The sequence below is a fragment of the Mustela nivalis genome (assembly GCF_964662115.1).
Source record: "Mustela nivalis genome assembly, chromosome: 6".
Classification (NCBI taxonomy): domain Eukaryota; kingdom Metazoa; phylum Chordata; class Mammalia; order Carnivora; family Mustelidae; genus Mustela; species Mustela nivalis.
This window is the reverse complement of record NC_139025.1, coordinates 136,552,614-136,572,036: the sequence shown is the minus strand read 5'-3', so window position 1 is coordinate 136,572,036 and position 19,423 is coordinate 136,552,614. Positions and strand designations below refer to the sequence as shown.

Genomic DNA, 19,423 nt, shown 5'->3' with positions numbered 1-19,423 from the left:
AACACTTGAAGTATCTTTAGAACCTTACTGGCAGAGGGATGGAATTAGGGAAAGATGATAATTTCCACTAAAAATCGTATCCCTCTTGAGTAAATGGCATGTTATAGAAGCCATCTTAGGATATAAAAGTGTGACTAAAAGGTAAGCCCAAAGACAGGCATTAATTTAGAACAAAAGAATCCTTAGACACATCTTCCTACGCCCTTTCTGGTGTGAAACAGAACGATTTAAACAAACTGTGCATACCCATCAGTTACCAAATCAATATAAGTATTTCAGAATACAAAGCAAAATCTTTCAGAAATATGGCTCTGCCTATCAAAAACAAAAAGAAACTTTTACACACAAATACCTACCTTTCAAATAAGCATCACACATAGTTTATCACTGCCCTACTTTCAAAACCCCAAGCCAGTGGTTTCTTTTACAACAGAATCTTCCAAAGCACTCCCCAAGCCCAAGTGAAGCCTATGTCAACGAAAGCAGCAAACACTAATTGTCTCTCTGAAGAATGATTATGCTTCCTCAAAGAAGACAGGACAACTCAATAATTCTAATATGCTATGGACAATTTCATTGATGACTTCTCCACATTTGCAACCAATTTAAAAACATATACTCAAAGAAAATCACATCTTCCTACCCATAAGGCCATCTGACATAAAAATAATATTTTCATGCTTTCCTCAATTAAAAGTGATGGAGGAGTCATTTCACTCAGCATAATCTCCTCCAGCCCCATCCATGTTGATATAAAACTTGGGTATTCCTCCTTTCTGATGGAGGCATAATATTCATTGCATATATGGACCATATCTTCTTTATCCATTCATCTGTTGAAGGGCATCTTGGCTCTTCCCACAGTTTGGTGACTGTGGCCATTGCTGCTATGAACACTGGGGTACAGATGGCCCTTCTTTTCACTACATCTGTATCTTTGGGGTAAATACCCAGTAGTGCAATGGCAGGGTCATAGGGAAGTTCTATTTTTAATTTCTTAAGGAATCTCCACACTGTTTTCCAAAACGGCTGCACCAACTTGCATTCCCACCAACAGTCTAAGAGGGTCCCCTTCTCCACATCCTCTCCAACACTTGTTGTTTCCTGTCTCATTAATTTTGGCCATTCTAACTGGTGTAAGGTGATAGATATCCCAGTGTGGTTTTGATTTGAATCTCCCTGATGGCTAGTGATGAAGAACATTTTTTCATGTGTCTGTTAGCCATTTGTATGTCTTCTTTGGAGAAGTCTGTTCATGTCTTCTGCCCATTTTTTGACGTGATTATCTGTTTTGTGTATGTTGAGTTTGAGGAGTTCCTTGTAGATCTTGGGTATCAGCCCTTTGTAGTGTCATTTGCGAATATCTTCTCCCATTCCATGTGTTGCCTCTTTGTTTTGCTGTTTCCTTCGCTGTGCAGAAGCTTTTGATCTTGATGAAGTCCCAAAAATTCATTTTCACTTTTGTTTCCTTTGTTTTTGGCGACATGTCTTGAAAGAAGTTGCTGGAGATTATGCTGAGTCAAATAAGTCAAGCAGAGAGAGTTGATTATCACATGGTTTCATTTACTTGTGGAGCACAAGGAGTAACACGGAGGACATTGGGAGCTGGAGAGGACAAGTTGAGTTGGGGGAAATCAAGGGGGAGATGAACATGAGAGACTGTGGACTCTGAGAAACAAACTGAGGGTTTTGGAGGATAGAAGCATTGAGGGTTGGGTAAGTCTGCTGATGGGTATTATGGAGGACATGTATTACATAAAGCACTAGGTGTGGTGCATAAACAATGAATTATGGAACACAGAAAAAAAAAAAGTGATGGAGGAGAACAGAGAAATCCAATTCTTAGACAACCAGGCAGGCACTCTCTCTTGGAACATCTGTCAAAATTGTTTAGATAGGGAGATTCTAGTAAACAATTCCATCATCTGGTGTAAAAATGACAGAACTAGCAGAAAGTATAACTTTATGATATACACAAACAGCCTCTGTTTACACCGAACATTGTCAACCACAACACAACCTTTTCCTTTGCTGTTTTTAGTCATTCATTTATTCAATAAATATTTGCTGGTATCTAGGCTCTATGGCATTACAGCCACTGGGGATACATCAGTGAACAACACAGATTCCTTCCTTTCATCCAACTTATGTTCTACTTGGAAGAGATAGACAACAAGCAAACATACATTGACTATGTTGGTCACGTGATGGCAAAAGGAGTGAGAGCTGAGGGGAAGGGGTGGCTGCAGGCAGACAGCCAGGCAGCCATCTTTACATCATGAGTCAGGAAAGCCCCCTCAGATAAGATGAGCAGAGAACGAAAGCAGTGAGGGAGACAGCCAAGTGGATGCTTGAAAGGGAAGCACCTCCCACACAGAAAACAGACAAGGAAGTGCGCAGGTCCAGAGCAGGGCAGAGCTATCTGGAAGACTGACAAACAGGAAGGAGGCCGGGCCTGGAGCAGAGCCAGGGGAGGAACTGGGAGAAAGTGTGTTCAGAGGGGAGCAGGGATCAGATCAGGCAGGTCCTTGTGTGCCAGTGTGAGGACGCTGTGTTTTACTTGACTGGGTTGAGAAGCCACTGGAGGGTGAAAAATGATGCCAATGATTCTTTACTAGTTCCTACTACATATCTGGTCCTGTGTTCACTGTCAGCAATGCTCAGAATGATCTTTTAAGTACATATTTTCACTCAAAATTCACCGATGAGGAAAATGCAACTTTTTCAGGTTTATAGCTGGAAATTGAAACCCAGGCTTATCTCAGAATTGCTCAACAGGAACCACTACTGGCATTTAGAATAGGATCATTCTTTGTTGTATGGGACTGTCCTACACACTATAGGAGGAGAGTCACCAACCCCAACCTCAATCTTCCATACACTAGCAATGCCCCTTGTCACCGCCACCCTCAAAAACATACACATTTTCAAAGGTAACCCCAGAGGGACACTACTTCCACTAGCTAGACCCGCTGTGCCATCCCTGCCCACTCCACCACCCTGCTCTCTCTCCTGTGTTTTATCCTGCTAGCTGAAAATGGGCGATTGAAACAAAATTCATAAGATGGGTGGGTGCATTAACATTTTTTTAAAAAAGAAAGACGGATGGATGGATGGATGGATGGATGAGTGAAACGCTCTTTAAAGTTGACTATTTTCTCCACAGAAACCATTTGTTGTAGACCTCCTCCCTTGTTTCAAGTTCTAAAACAGTATCACTGTCAAATATCACCGTTGGAACACAGCCAGGCCAGAGAACATAATATTCTTCAGGTTCAGAGTTGAGCCTTGAGAGACCTTGGAGTAATAAAACAATGGCTTGTAGACCTGAGGATATAATGGGCTCTGAGCAAAATACTCAGGTGAGAAGATTTTCTTTGGAATGCTAGGTCTATTAAAATGTGCTTGAGGAAAAACTGACAAGAACTACTAGGAAAAAGCTGTCCACAGTGATGTATAATCATATGCATGTGAGTCTGATCCATTCTGTCCTTCCAAACTATTATATCCCATGAGACTGCTTATATAAACACTGAAAATTAATACTGAGACATCAGTTTTTAATACGCCTTTATAAGGCAGTCATTGACAAAGATATGACTCAATATTCTCAGTGTTGTAAGCATCAATCTGTATTATTATCTGCCTAAGATATCAATTATGCCTGCAAATGAATTTGATCACAGCTTGAAAATTAGCAGAATTGGAAACCAAGCCTAAATCCTCATAATGCAATCTGTGAAAAGATGTGACTCAAGATAACCAAAGTTGCAGGGACAAATCTATATTATTATGTGTCTAAAACATTAATTATGCTTACAGCTGAAAAACAGAGCTTCAAAATTGGCAGAATTTGAACCCAAGCCCAACCAAGCCTAATTGCTGCAATAAAAGACATTTCAATGGGTGCTTTAGAAATAGCACTTGATTCTACGTGAAGAAGACAGAGTAATGTAGCTAGAATAATTAAAAAGTCCTTATATTATTAGCTTAAACAATAATGTTAATGACAGTGTTCCACCATTTGATCCTCAATTCAGGACTGGAAACCTGGCAAACATGCTTTTCTTAAGTCCTAAAAAATCTACCAATAACATCTTAAAACAAAAGGTATAAAAATAAGAGGTTTGGTTTTTGTTTTTGTTTTTAATAATGGTTTTTTCAGGGGTGCCTGAGTAGCTCAGTGTGTTAAAGCCTCTGTCTTCGGCTCAGGTCATGATCCTGGGGTCCTGGGATCGAGCCTCACATCTCTGCTCGACGGGGAGCCTACTTCTCCCTCTGTCTCTGCCTGCCTCTCTGCCTACTTGTTCTCTCTCTTTGTCAAATAAATAAATAAATAATCTTAAAAAAATAGTTGTAATTTCTGGGTTGATTCTATGTTTTCTTACCCCCAGAAAATCAATATAGAAGGGCTTCATGAGGAGTGCCTGGGTGGCTCTGTCAGTTAAGTGTCTGCCTTCAGTTCAGGTGATGATCTCAGGGTCCTGGGATCCAGCGCTGTGTCGGGCTCCCTGCTCAGCAGTCTGCTTCCCTCTCCCTCTGCCCCTACCTCTCCTCTCATAAATTGCTGGCAGGAATGCAAAGTGGCACAGACACTCGGGAAAACCATTCGATGGCTTTCATACAATTACAATTGCAATGACCACACAGCTCAGAAATCCCACTTAGCAGTATTTACTCAAGAGAAATTCAAACGGATTTGCATATGAAGACCTGCACATATATGTTTATGGAAACTTTGTTCAAAATCATCAAAACGTAAATCATCCCACTTCCCACTAACTATTAAGGAATGGATTTGAAAGACATGGCACATGTGCATACAATGGCATACCGCTCGGAAATAAAAAGGAATGAAATAATATATGAAATTTCATGGAAGAATATAAACAGTATGTTCCTGCAAGAAGTCAAAAGCAGAAAGCTAAATACTGTAATAACATTTTGGAGAAGGGAAAACTAGAAGGACAGAAATAAGATCAATGGTTGTTAGGGACAGCCAATGGGATACAGAAAGGACAGGAGAACTTCAGAGGAGTGACAGAAACCTTTTATATCATGATAATGGTCCCATATCTCTGTCTCAAGTTTGGACAACTATTTCCTAAACAAGGAAACTCTAGTATGTAAATTGTATCTCAGGAAATCAGATCTTGGGGAAAAAAAAAAAGAAAAAAAAACTGGATTTCAATCAAGTTACAAAGCAGTTCCACAAAACAAACTGAAAAGATACAATTCACCCGAGTACTTCCTGGTTCTTGCCAGTCCTGCCAATGTGGAAAAGTCCTGTGTCACAATGTCACCCTTCGAATTTTACAAATCCCTCAAACATCACCAGCAGCTGCCTTTTGCACAGTATTTCCAAAATCCCTTACACTGTTTTGGAAAGGTATTACATTTACCTGTTCTGTTTTCTGATTAGATTCTTTCTGTCCTTTCCGTTTGTAAGGGGAGCGTGGTAAGGTGGGTCTGTCCCACAGATCAGATGCTCAAAGAGGGAATCTGGTCTCTCCATGAAACACATGCTCTGTCACCTTGCCTCCATACTCTCCAACTCCCTCTACACCGTTCACATTCCGCTCACTGACAGGCAGTGGTCTCCAGAGTGAATACCTCTGTGTAGGCAGGAACTTAATAATAGAACTTCTACATATATTGACCTTCACCTCAAAACTTAGTAAAAATCAGTGTCGCTAAAATTTAGGACACAGATTGATTTGCTTGTTGGACAGTATTTATCGAGCCAAGAATTTGTGCCAAGAATCAGTCAATGCTCTGGGCCCACTGGGAGCTGCTCTGGGGGAAAAATGCAGGTTTCACGGTACAGAGAAGCTGCCAGGATCCTCCTGTGTGAGGCATCTGGATAGACTCTAATGTGTGTGTGTGTGTGTGTGTGTGTGTGTGTGTGTGTGTGTGTGTGTGCACGCGTGCAACAATGACCACCTGCACACCTGACCAAAGAGATTGACAGAGACTACCTAGTCACTGAGAAAGCTTCTTGCTGAGAAACAGTGAGCTGAAGAAAATGCTAATAACATAGCACAGGCAAGGGGCACCTGGGTGTATCAGTGGGTTAAGCCTCTGCCTTCGGTTCAGGTCATGATCTCAGGGTCCTGGGATCGAGCCCCACCATTGGGCTCTCTGCTCAGCGGGGAGCCTGCTTCCCCCTCCCCCTCTGCCTGCCTCTCTGCCTACTTGGGATCTCTCCCTCTATCAAATAAATAAATAAAATCTTAAAGATAAAACATAGCACAGGCAAAAGTATTAAAGAGCAGTAACTATACTCCGAGAATGAGCTTTTCGTAAAAATCAAATTAAGTGATTAAAAGTATTAAGCTTGGCATGTCTGATCCTAAAATGCGGATCTGTTAATACATTGGGTGAGAGCAATAGCTTTTTCATACTTATGAAAGGTTCTACATGTTTACACCCTTCTAATTTCAACTTGGTGTCATCCTTTCTTTTAAGTTACTTCAAAGGCATAATTTATATACAATAAAATTTACCTGTTTTATCTGTGTTACTCAGTAATATTTAGTCACCCTCCTGAGTTAGGCAGCTATCACCACCATCTACTTTTAGGACAATCATCCTTCCTTTTCAATATCTCCTTAAATGCAAATTACAATGTACGTGTTACAGTAGTTCCAAACTAAGTATGTAGAATCTACAGGTAAATAAATGCATACACGTGACCTATGTATCTCAGACTATTTGCTAAAAGACAGGCATGGTCCAAAAGCATGGAGACTATGGCTTTAGGGTCCCCATCACAATGTCCCCCAAGTCCATATAACCATTAAACCCCTTTGCACAAGCCACACTGCACTTGGTTCCTTTATCAGACTCTCCAATGCCTTTGCTATGTTGACACAACACTCAGTACCTTTCTCCACACTTAGTTGTGTCTCTGGGATCCATGATAACATTGGAAGAAGAACAAACAAGTGTTCTGGCCATCATTTTACAAGGGGGTAATCCTTAGCAGAATCAGTGTCTGGACCCTAGGCCTGAAGGCCTCAAGTTCGATGAGTTAACATTCAAACTCCAAGACTCCAGGGTGAAAGAGAGACACGTACACACACACACATACACATACACACACACATAAGTGACAAATCAGTATAACAGACATCTGAATAGCAAGGTGCTCCAAGAAGAACCAAGAGAAAAACTGCTCCCTTCTAAAATTAGCTGTGTATTTCCTAAACAATTGCTCTTATCCAAAACCCGGTTAGACTTGTCTTTCTTTTTTGAAACTGGTCAGAACACAAGGCCAATGTGAGAGTTTCTCTCTCCCTAATAGCTTTTTCTAAATCATCTCTGCTTCATCTTTTCATACTTGAGTATCTTTCACCTTAATTCTTTTCCTTAATTTTTATTTTATTTACTTAGGTTGAGAGAGAAAGAGAGCATGTGTGAGCAAGGAGAGAGGCAGAGGGAGAAGGACAGGGAATCCCAAGCAGACTCCACACTGACTGTGGAGCCCTATGTGGGGCTCAATCCCACAACCATGACATCATGAGATCATGACGCCAGCCAAAATCCGGAGTCCAACATTTAACCTACTGAGCCACCAAGATGCCCTTCTTTTCCTCAATTTTATTTTTGGTTTTGGTTTTGTTGGTGATGCATAATCAAATCCTTAAGAAAAACAGAAAGGAACATTGAGATGGATAACTGAGTAGATTAAGAGCTCATATTTGAGGGCTAACGTGCTACCTGTCTTAAACGTCTGCCATACCTGAAATGCGTATTTTCTCATCAGTCACTAACACGACACAACAGGCAATGTTGTGACAGCCTTTGGATAGATGAGAAAGCAATGTACAGGCGTTTGAACAGCATGCCCAAGGGCAGGCAGCTACTAAGCAGCAGAGGCAAGATTTGAACCCAGGCCAACTGAACCCACAGGCTGCTTTCTTGTAATGTCTCCCGACTCAGAGTATGGGACAGGCTAGCAAAGCTAACTGGAGGGTCACAGAGAGGTGGCCTAAGTGACATCCTTATGCAAGCAGAAGGAGGGACAGTGACCTAAAAGAGGTCTCAAGTGTTAGCACGAGGGAAGAGGACTGCACCTTTCTAGGTAGGAGATCTGGGACCTACCAGTCACTTCTCCCGGCTTCAGCTCTTGGAAAGGAATAGTGTAACTGGTCCGCTGGTAACGCGAGGCATACATGGCCTCAGAATCACTTTCTTCTAAGTGTAGCCAATCCTCCTTGTTCACATAACCCACGTGTGTGAATCTGCCTATTCAAAAATGTATGATGTACATTTGTACATATGTATGATGTACATTTGTACATATGTATGTACATACAAAAGTGTATGTATGTATGCAACCCCAGCAGCACTTTCCCAGTCATTCACAAACACGTGCGAAGTGGCAACAAATCTGAGTGGCCCTGCAGACACCATCCTAACGTCGGCTGAGGAGAGCAAGGCTCAGCTTCCTTGTTTCAGCGCTTACACTGTAACCAAGCGTCCTTCTGGAGATCTAATGCCACTTGCTTGCAGTTTCTTTGCTATTTCTCATGAATTTTGCTGTTTATAATGGCCCACACACACAGCGCTAAAGTGCTATCTGGTGTTCTAGATACAAGAAGGCTGTGACGTGTGTTATGAAGAAAATACGCATGTTCGATCAACTTTGCTCAGGTGTGAGTTACGGTGCTGTTGGTTGTGAGTTCCATGTTAATGAACCAGCTATATACATGAAATAAAGGTGACTTTAAACAGAAATGCACATAAAACAAGGTTATTTATTAATAGGGTGACAAAAAGATGACCAGAGTTTCACAAGAACCTAACTCTGTATTTCCTTTAGAAGTACTCATTCAAAGTTCCTGGTGACTTTGGGAATCATAACTACTGTGAATAACAACAGGCAATTCTGTATTTCTTTGGATAGACATTTTGTCTGGTCAGAATTCAGCCAGAAATCCAAGGGCATCATAGGTCCTTTCCTGCTTAAGAAACAGGTTTATGACCTCACACCAATCAGAATGGCTAAAATTAACAAGTCAGGAAATGACAGATGCTGGCCAGGATGCGGAGAAAGGGGAACCCTCCTACACTGTCAGTGGGAATGCAAGCTGGTGCAGCCACTCTGGAAAACAGCATGGAGGTTGCTCAGAAAGTTGAAAATAGAGCTACCCGATGACCCAGTAATTGCACTACTGGGTTTTTACCCTAAAGATACAAATATAGTGATCCGAAGGGGCACGTACACCCGAATGTTTACAGCAATGATATCCACAATAGCCAAATTATGGAAAGAACCTAGCTGTCTATCAACAGATGAATGGATAAAGATGTGGTGTGTGTGTATATATATATATACACACACACACATATACATACAATGGAATACTATGCAGCCATAAAAAGAAATGAAATCTTGCCATTTGCAATGACGTGGATGGAAATAGAGGGTATTATGCTTTGCGAGATAAGTCAGTCGAAGAAAAGACAACTATCATATGATCTCCCTGATATGAAGAAGTGGAGATGCAATGTGGGGGGTTTTGGGGGTAGGAAAAGAATAAATGGAATAAGATGGGATCGGGAGGGAGACAAACCATAACAGACTCTTAATCTCACAGAACAAACTGAGGGTTGCTGGGGGGAGGGGGGAAGGAAGAGGGTGGTGGGGTTATGGACATTGGGGAGGGTATGTGCTACGGTGAGTGCTGTGAAGTGTGTAAACCTGGCAATTCACAAACCTGTACCCCTGGGGCTAATAATACATTATATGTTTATAAAAATTTTTTAAAAATTAAAAAAGTAATAAAATGATTTAAAAAAACCAGTGGTCACAAAGATTTATGTCAAGAGTCTATTTTGCACTATAAAGATGAAATAACAACCTAGAAAATTTTTTTCATAATGTAAATTTATGCCCAATTCATTTTACAACTAAAATAATAATATGTGGAACACCTGGGTGGTTCAGTTGGTTAAGCATCTGACTCCGGATTTTGGCTCAGGTCAAGATCTCAGGGTGCTGAGATCCAGCTCCCCACTGGACTCCACGCTCGATAGGGAGTCTGCTTGAGAATCCCTCTCCCTCTCCACCTCCCGCTTGTGAGTATGCACACTCTCTCTCAAATAAATAAATAAAATCTTTAAAAATAAATAAAATAATAATGTGCTTTGAGGAACAATAAACATTTTAAATGCATGCTAAACTGAGTACATAAACACTGCAGCTATGACTCCCATAAATCTTGCAGTCATTCGCATTCACAAGTAAAGTCCAAATAAAGAGTAAGTTTAGAGGCCATTGATCTTAATAAGTGACGCTAGGCCAATATGTTTCCATCAGTTTCCTAGGGATCACGCAAAAGAACAGTTCATGTTACTAGGAGTGGAAAGACAGATTAGGAAACACACACACATGCACACACACACAAAAGTCACGCTAATTAAAACTACGTCATTCCAACAATTCTTTTCAAATGAGCCTCACTTAATATATATATATGAAAAGGTACACTGCAGTAACATATTTAATGATAATTGTACAATACAAATATTACAATTTCATTTCCTTACCTTATTTAGGTGATGGCAACTAAAAACCTTTTAAGCATAGTTTATTTTTTAACTTTTAAAATAAGCAACATTACCTGAATAAAAGAATACAGTGGATTATATTATTGGAATAAAATGCATAATGACAATAATTAGAGGGGAAGGAAACAAAGCATTGACTTAGAAGTTTCCCAAAAGTAATTAAGTTGCTGCCTTATTAGATTCACTGCTATATACAGGAAATGTATATAACATAACATCATTATAATGTTTTTCGAAAGTCCTGAAATAAAAATAGTCTCTAATAAACACAATCTCACATTGACCACACTGATTTAACTAGAATGTTCCATCCAAAGTTGCATATAATGGGAAACAAACTTAACACTAGTTTTACACCATGGCACGAATTCATTCTGGAAGGACAGAAACACTAGTCACGCAGGGATTTTAGCCTCGAATACCGTTAGGAAAACTTTTTCTTTTATTAACACAATCCACCCAAAATGATCTACCTCCCTTAACAGAGGCACTATTTGCAATACTGTCAGAATCGCCTTCATACACCTTGGGTGTCACAAAGCCGGACCTCAGCACAAATATCTCATGGCAGGGGTGATAGAAAACAGTGAATAAAATTCACTGAGCATGTACTATGTCCCTCATACTGAGTTACAGGTCAGAAATTTGATTTATATAATACTCTTAAAGTCCTGCAGGGATGATGACATTAAAAAAAAAAATCTCTACAGATGAAGGAACTAAGTGAACTTAGCCTTAGGTCACCAGCTTGGTTTTGGTAGCAGAGCTGTCATGAAAAGTCACAGTTGTCTAGCTCAGGACCTTTGAGCTTTCCACTCTGCCAGACTCGCTGCTCCACTATTCAAATGGTAACATCGTCAATCAAATTACCATTTAGAAACTGGAATGAGATATTAATTCCAAGGGCAGCTGAGAGCTGACTCCTTGAAGCCTCTTGAATCTCCTCTCAACCTTCTCCCCTGGCAATCTCCCTTCCACACCACCAGAGCAAGGGCATTGACAAGGCAGGGATGCGATCCCCTTGAATGGTTCCTGTATTGTCTGCAGGAAAGGACTGAAAGTCCTTTATGCATTTGAAACCCCACTGACTATCTAGCCACCACCTACAGGTCCCGCCATTCCATCTGTGATGAGAGGTGGAAGGTCAGGAGGAAAAAGGCTTGGAGCTGTCACTCTGGACAGCAAGCCAGCTTGTCCTTAAAGGAGGTGCCCTCTGACCAAGAGATGGTGCCCACTGCTGAACAGCAGGCATGCTGCGTGGGCCTGGTCTCAGGGGGTGGACAAGGGAGATATGGAAAAGAAACAGGAGAGCATTCTGGAATTGAATACACCACACTGGAGGAGGTCTTGTTCGATTCGGGGCTGGAGAGGAATTTTGCACAGATTTAATCTCTCCATGGAGATGCTCAGGGGCCAGAATCCCCAGGAGGAAGATGTCAATGTTCTGTGAGTAGAACAAACAGAGATGATTGGTATGGAAGCTGGACTCTCAGAAGAACAGAGTTGGAAGTGGAGGTAGAATCTTTTCATAATAGTCTTGGGTTTAAAGCAAATGACCTAGCTGGTGACTGGCCAAAGGGGGAAGAGCAGGGGTTTTAGTAAGATAAAGAACAGGGAGATTAGACAGCAACTCATCAAATACACGGAATGTGGAAAGAGCAATTATGTAGCAGTGAGGAGGGCATTATGGTGCATGAGGGTTAGACTAGAATCATCCATGGTTCCACCCAATCACAAAGTATAAAATGGAAATACTGGTACAAGGGACCAAATCAGGCCAGATAGACTTTTGTAGAGCAGAGACCCAAGTAAGCCCTTATAAATCATCACGACCTTCCAGAAGCCACACCCTTTACAAAATCATCTTCCAGCAAGAGTTTCAACCACAGAGCAATCCAGGCTTCGAAGGAAAAGTTAGAGCACAATGATGCCATCCCTTCTGTGAAAATCTTGGGCCAGGTTTCTTTGTTGGAATTCTGAATTGGAGATTTTGGAGAGCACGCATTGTATGTTACATAACCACCTAACCAGTGCTGGCGTCACACCCCCATAACGAAACATACCAAGGCTCGCTCGGAAGGGGATAGACAAAATAGCTTCCGAAGTGTTTCTACATCAGCTTCTGCTTCCCAACCCCACTGCCCTCCTGAGTTCTCTCTGAAGATGGAGAATTAAGAGTTCAGTGAGCTTATTTCAGAACCTTCAGCAAATGATGCTCCTTCCAGGCTCTCTATGCAGATTTTGGACATCTTTTCATGCTGCATTTCTACCGAGATCCGGCAAACCCCGTGAAGTGCTCTAGGCTGTGGTGGTGGGGAGGGCAGGCTGCCAGAAGCATGCCGTAGGGAGTGTCCAGGACAACCCCGGCACAGGCAAAGAAAATACTAGAACTGTCATTCAGACGGGTCTAATGTGTCCATTTAATTTCTATTTTGCTGAGTGTTTAATAATACATCTAATATCAGTACACAGTACATGTACATGTACATAATTTATAAGCAAATATATAAACTTAGATTGGGTGTGGCTACTCAAAAACTATCTCCTCATAGGCTTATGATCAAAAGAACACAACATTTTTAGAGCACCTGAACAATTAAATCATTTAATCTGCTGAAAAACAAAAAACAAAAACAAAAACAAAACCGTACAATACTAAGAAAAGAATTTGCTTTTCCCCTTCAGACAAAAACTATTTTTGGAACTGTGTTTCTTCTTTGTGAAAAAAAGATCAGGTAACCAACATAAAACAAACCAGACAAGGTTAAATACACAAGATGCTTGTTTAAAAAAAAAAAAAAAAAAAAAAAGTAAGTGTGATACAAATAGGGTTTTCAGAAAATAGGTAAATGCTGCTGTCACCTCTGTTAACGGAGTTTCTCTAGGGAAATCCACCGAGCACTAATTTCAACAAATGATCTCATTTGTCTCAAGTTTACTCTAACATTACAAACTACATTATGCACTGTTTCCTTTTGCTTCCTCCAAAGCATTCATATCATTTGCAATTTCAGAAGTAGACGCAGGTGCCTTTCTGTGGACCCAGGTGATGGGGCAGAGGTAGGAAAAAAAGATTTGCATCTCCTCTGAGAGAGAAGTCACTCATAATTAGAGCAGAAAATTAAAGTCACAACATTAAAATAAATCCATTAACCATAGTGTAAGCTTAGAGAAATCCGGTCACTGGAAGCCTTGCTTTAACTGTGATTTACACACAGGGAAACCCTCATGGCCCTGGAGCACAAGGAAAGGCCAATATGCAGAGAAGACTGTAAGTATCCTTTCCATGGTGCTGTTCTCAAAAACAAAATCACCTTCGTTTGGAATGCTTCCAGGTCATTGTAGTTAATATACACCGCTGTTACAGAAGCAAAGTGTATGGGAGATGAGGTTGAATTTGGTCTGATGTATCACAAATTCTGAAAGTTCCTCTTTTGAATTAACGCCCAGGCTCAGCTTTCCATGTGTGACTTGACCACTTATTTACAGCTCAGTTCAGTGGCCAGATCGGACAGAACACCCGCTCGCTCCCTTGAAGCTCATGTTCCTGTTGGGGTATGTATGTCTGGAAAGGCAAATAAAGTCATTTCACAGAGGAAGCGGTAACACAGGAGTGGATGCCTAAGTGACAAGGAAAAACCTGGCTACTTAGGGAAGAGGATTCTAGACAGAGGGAAGAGTCCATGCAAAGCCCCACAGCCAGGAGCATGATCCCTGTGTCCTAGGAATAGCAAGGGTCTGTATACCCAGACTACATGATCTAGCAGGCAGTAGGAAGAGATGACATCAGAGAGGGACCTGGGACCAGCAAAGACTTTAGATTTTTTTTTTATTTAAGATCTGTTTATTTTGAAAGGGAGGTGGGGAGGGGCAGACAGAGAGGGAAAGAAGCATATTCCCCACTGAGCACAGAACCTGATGCAGGACTCCATCCCAGGACTTGAGCCGCAATCAAGAGTCAGGTGTTTAACCACCTGAGCCACCCAGGCACCCCAAGACCTAAGGTAGGGAGGTCTTGGAGAGGTGAGGCTTGGTCACAAGAAGGATCTGACTTGTTGTATGCTTCTAAGGGATCACAACAGCTGCTGTGGAGAACCTGTCCCAATCAGAACAACAGCTGAAGGAGACCACGTAGAAGTAAAGGATCAAAGGTTCTTTCATTTGCTATTTGCTTTTTCTCTTTTTAGCTTTCTGGCTATCCAGATGTCAATAATAGTGGATCCGCAACATTGCTGGAAAGGCCAGTTCTATACCACATTTTACGTCACACTGCCTGTTGCATTCATTCAGGAAAGAAGAAAACTGAAGGTTATGCTTCCTTTCAAAGAGGGCATTTACTTCGCTGTGAATCACAGTCTCAGAAAAGTCACTCATCCCTGAGACAGGCTGCCTTCCTAACACTCACCAGTGACATCATCACAGCCTCCCAACCTAAACAACGCCATGCAAACTTCTGCATGTATTTACTGGGATTTCCATTTCTGCCTCAAAGGAACCCCATATTGTGTAGAGGAACAGCTTCAGGGCAGACCTGTGTGTCGTCAGTAGGAGCCGTTACTCATTCCACAGACATGGGGTGGTAGGGGAGGACAGTGTTTATTTTATTCCTACCATATGTCCGTAAATGTTTTGGACACAGCAGTGTAGCTCGGGAGAAAGAAAGTAAAGACTTCTCGGGACATCTGAGAAAATAAAAGTCATCCTGACCAAAAATAGTGGGACCACTAACATACACAGTGAAGCCCAGTTGCACGTCAGCAGAAAGCATTTTCTCCCGAAATCATGTTGGGGTTTCCCAACAACTACTTTTGAGCAATGATTTCTTTCAGACCAGTTCTTCCCAAAACCACTGTATTCTTCCTGCCTCCTGAACACAGATGACTGGGATACACAAGAGGTGCTTCAGAACAGCACCCAGTACAGAGGTGGTCCCAGCTTTGCCTGGTCCTTACTTTAACCTATCGTGCAAGGAGCGCCTGGGTGGCTCAGTGGGTTAAGCATTTGCCTTCAGCTCAGATCGTGATTACAGGGTCCTGGGATTGAGCCCTCCATTAAGCTCCTTGCTCAGCAAGGAGTCTGCTTCTCCCTCCCCCTCTACCCCTCCTCCCTGTTCGTGCTTGCTCAGTCTGTCTGTCTCTCTCTCTCTCAAATATATAAAATCATAAAAAAAAAAAAATACTATCCTCCATTAGCCCAGAGCCCTTCTCCACTCCTTCCTCCCAATGTACTCCAGGATTCCCCATGGGGAGCACTTTCCATTCTTAAGGGTGTTTGTCCAAATGGGATTTCTCACTATTTGGCAAAAACAGGTACAAATAAAATAATCAATTATTAAAATATTTACTGTCTCAGATGATGAGATGTGCCTTGGCAAAAACAAAATTGCTAAAAAAAGTTTAACTTTTTAGCCCTCTTCACCTAAACTAAACTAAATTAAAAGGATGCTGATACCAAAGATCTCTGTTGTAGAGATGAATGCCAGCTCTCTACTAAATACAGTAACAATTCTAAAGAGATCTTCCTTTTTTTACTCCTAGGTCTCCAAAGCACAGGCCTGACCAAACTTCATACTTAGCCATCTTCCCTAAACATATATTTGATTAATTTCTGTCAACAGTCCTGACTAGATTATCTCACCAAGAAAATGAGTGCGTAGCTGCAAGATCAAAGCGTTAGGAACTAGTTGTGAAAGTCCTGATCAATATAATCTACTGAATATTGTCTTTAGGGAAAAAAAGGAACCATGTGTCTGATGTCCCAAAGAGAGACTTCTAAAAAGTTGTATGTCCATAAATCCCTGTTTGGCCAAGCCTGGAACCATATTCACTGGCCATTCCCAGATGGTTGGGAATTTTTTAAAGATTTTTTATTTTTTATTTGACAGAGAGAGACCACAAGTAGGCAGAGAGGCAGGCAGAGAGAGAGAGAGGGAAGCAGGCTCCCTGCTGAGCAGAGAGCCCAATGCAGTGCTCGATCCCAGGACCCCGGGACCATGACCTGAGCTGAAGGCAGAGGCTTTAACCCACTGAGCCACCCAGGTGCCCCCATAACACATTTTTTTAATAAAAATGTCAAATTAAGCTCTTCTGAAAACTACAAGCCTTAGAGAAATAATTCAGTGACATTATTGAAGTTACAAGCAATGCAACAGAGTTGGAAATTCTCTCTGGCAGAGTCATTCATTTCTAAATAAAGAATCATTAATCATTTAAGGCTGTGATTAATGGCAAAATAAAGCTTACTCTCATAAGGGCAAGCAAGACAGTTTAAATTGATTTGTTCACCCAATAAATATATCTGTAACTTAGTATTTATCAGAATATAAAATCTGCGTTTTCTTAATATTTATATAGTTGAGGGGCACCTGGGTGGCTCAGTCATTCAGCATCTGCCTTCGGCTCAGGTCATGATCCCAGGGTCCTGGGATTTAGCCCCGCACTGGGCTCCCTGCTCAACGGGAAGCCTGCTTTTCCCTCTCCCACTCCCCCTGCTTGTGTTCTCTCTCTCACTGTGTCTTTCTGTTAAATTAATAAATTTTAAAAAAATGTATATAGTTGAGTTGTGTTAACCTCAATTTTACCCACATACAAAATCATTAAGAAATCACACATGGGGCCCCTGGGTGGCTCAGTGGGTTAAGCCACTGGCTTCGGCTCAGGTCATGACCTCGGGGTCCTGGGATCGAGTCCCGCATTGGGCTCTCTGCTCAGCAGGGAGCCTGCTTCCTCCTCTCTCTCTGCCTGCCTCTCTGCCTACTTGTGATCTCTTTCTGTCAAATAAATAAATAAAATCTTAAAAAAAAAAAAAAAGAAATCACACATGGGGAGTGCCTGGGTGGCTTAGATGGTTGGGCATCTGCCTTCCGATCAGGCTATGATCCCAGGGTCCTGAGATCAAGCCCCGCATCAGGTACCCTGCTCAGCAGGCAGTCCACTTCTCTCTCTCTCTCCTCATTCTGCACCCTGCTTGTGCTCTCTCACTCTCTCTGTCAAATAAATAAATAAAATCTTTAAAGAGAGAGAGAGAGAAGGAAATCACACAGGACACATTTGTTACATTTCCCAAATCAAGTGGGTAATTTGGTAATTTGGCTTGTGACCCTTTGTTGTGTAGTGACTATGGGTAAGCACTGCATTGAACTCTTTGTCTATGAATTTTCTGTCTTCCCATCCCCCCCATTGCCCCCCCCCAAAAAACCAAATGAACATGAGAAGAAATCAAAGATTATAAATATTAAGCATCTTGTCTGCTAATATGTGGCAGTGTGAAGATTTGAACAGTTTCTCTCTAAAATCACAAAATCTGTGCTTAGTCCTATAGATTGCATTGTCATCCCTAAATGGGGCTCATCAAATCTCTTCTCTGGGTAAGTCAGTCATAATTCTAAATTAAGAATTAAAAAACCCAAAGAGATACCACGGATATTATAATTATTGGTGCATTACAGTGGGAAACAGTACAGAAAATTACAAAGGCTAGTTAAAAAAGGATAGGATTTAACTATCCTATGAAATAAGTAGCTATAATAAATGGAAGCAATTTAAAAAAAGCATTAAAAGAAGACCCAAACCCTATGAAGAAAACACTAATCCAAGAAAAAAGAAGAAGAAGACACTAATCCATCATCGAGGTATTCAAAGTTTTCTACATGTCACCCAGCTCCAACCTCCTGTCCACACACGTGCAACCTTGATTCATACAGTTTAAAATCCAAGTCACTGAAGGGGAAAGTAAACGGTTTGCTCCAGAGCATAAAAAAAAAGAGTTAAAAGCAGATGTTGGTTTCAGTCCACCACTGAATTAGAATACTACCAAATTTTTTTTAAGCTGGTGAGAAAATGTTCTTTTTCCATCTTTGGACTTTACTGGTTATAATTACATGAATAGTACAATAGAATAAGAACTGTAACATGAAAAGGCAAGGGACTATAAACTGCTCCTATTTTTTATGAGTTAAAAAAAAAAAAAAAGATGGAGTGCAATGGGAACGAAGGGATGTGTTTTCTCCTCCTAGGCTCAAGGAGCAAAATGCACACTATTCATTCTCCCAAGGCACTCAGAGTTCAGTAGGAGAGGCAGATAACAAAACAACCCCAATACAAGCTGGTATGACCTATGAGGTGTTAAGAATGAGAAGCTAATGGAACACACGGGAGATGCATCCACCTAGCACAGCAAGAACTTGGACCAAGGAAAGAGTAATTACGATGAAGTTTAGGGGACTGATGGAGAAGGTGAATTATGTAATCCATTATCATATGTGTTGGGAGGGTAGGGATGAGGCCAAGGCAAATGTCTAAGGCTTCTTGGGCAGCAAGGAATCTAATGGAACTAGCAATTAACACAGGGAAATAAGAGCAAGAGTTATTTACAAAAGGCAAGATAAGCTCCGTGTTGAATGTGTTCAGCTCAAAAACTGATAAATTAACAAAGTCAAGGCTAACTGTAGCCCAACTGGATATTCAGGTTTAAAGTTTAGGAACAAGGTGTGGGATAGAACTAAAAAAGACAGAACCACCACCCCCTCCCCAAGCAAGGGGGTAAAGTGAAAAGAAAATAAGATAAGGACAGAACGATAGGGATCACAGACTTAGTGGAAGCACAGAGAAAAGGAAAGTCTTTTTTCTTTTTTTGAAGATTTTATTTATTTATTTGACAGGAAGAGAGATCACAAGTAGGCAGAGAGGCAGGCAGAGAGGGAGGGAGAGAGAGAGAGAGGAGAAGCAGGCTCCCTGCTGAGCAGAGAGCCTGATGTGGGGCTCGATCCCAGGACCCTGGGATCATGATCTGAACCGAAGGCAGAAGCTTTAACCCACTGAGCCATCCAGGAGCCCCAAAAGGGAAG

The 19,423-nt window shown here is 41.4% G+C and overlaps 1 long non-coding RNA gene across 1 annotated transcript in view; it reads right to left on the bottom strand.

The window, feature by feature from the left end:
• Window positions 1-548: 548 nt before the first annotated feature.
• The window catches only part of LOC309867655, a 39,206-nt gene continuing 20,331 nt past the window's right edge, over window positions 549-19,423 (bottom strand). Inside the window, exon 2 of the long non-coding RNA XR_014313289.1 lies at window positions 549-1,514. This is a non-coding gene — a long non-coding RNA (uncharacterized lncRNA). The remainder of the gene's footprint in view (window positions 1,515-19,423) is intronic.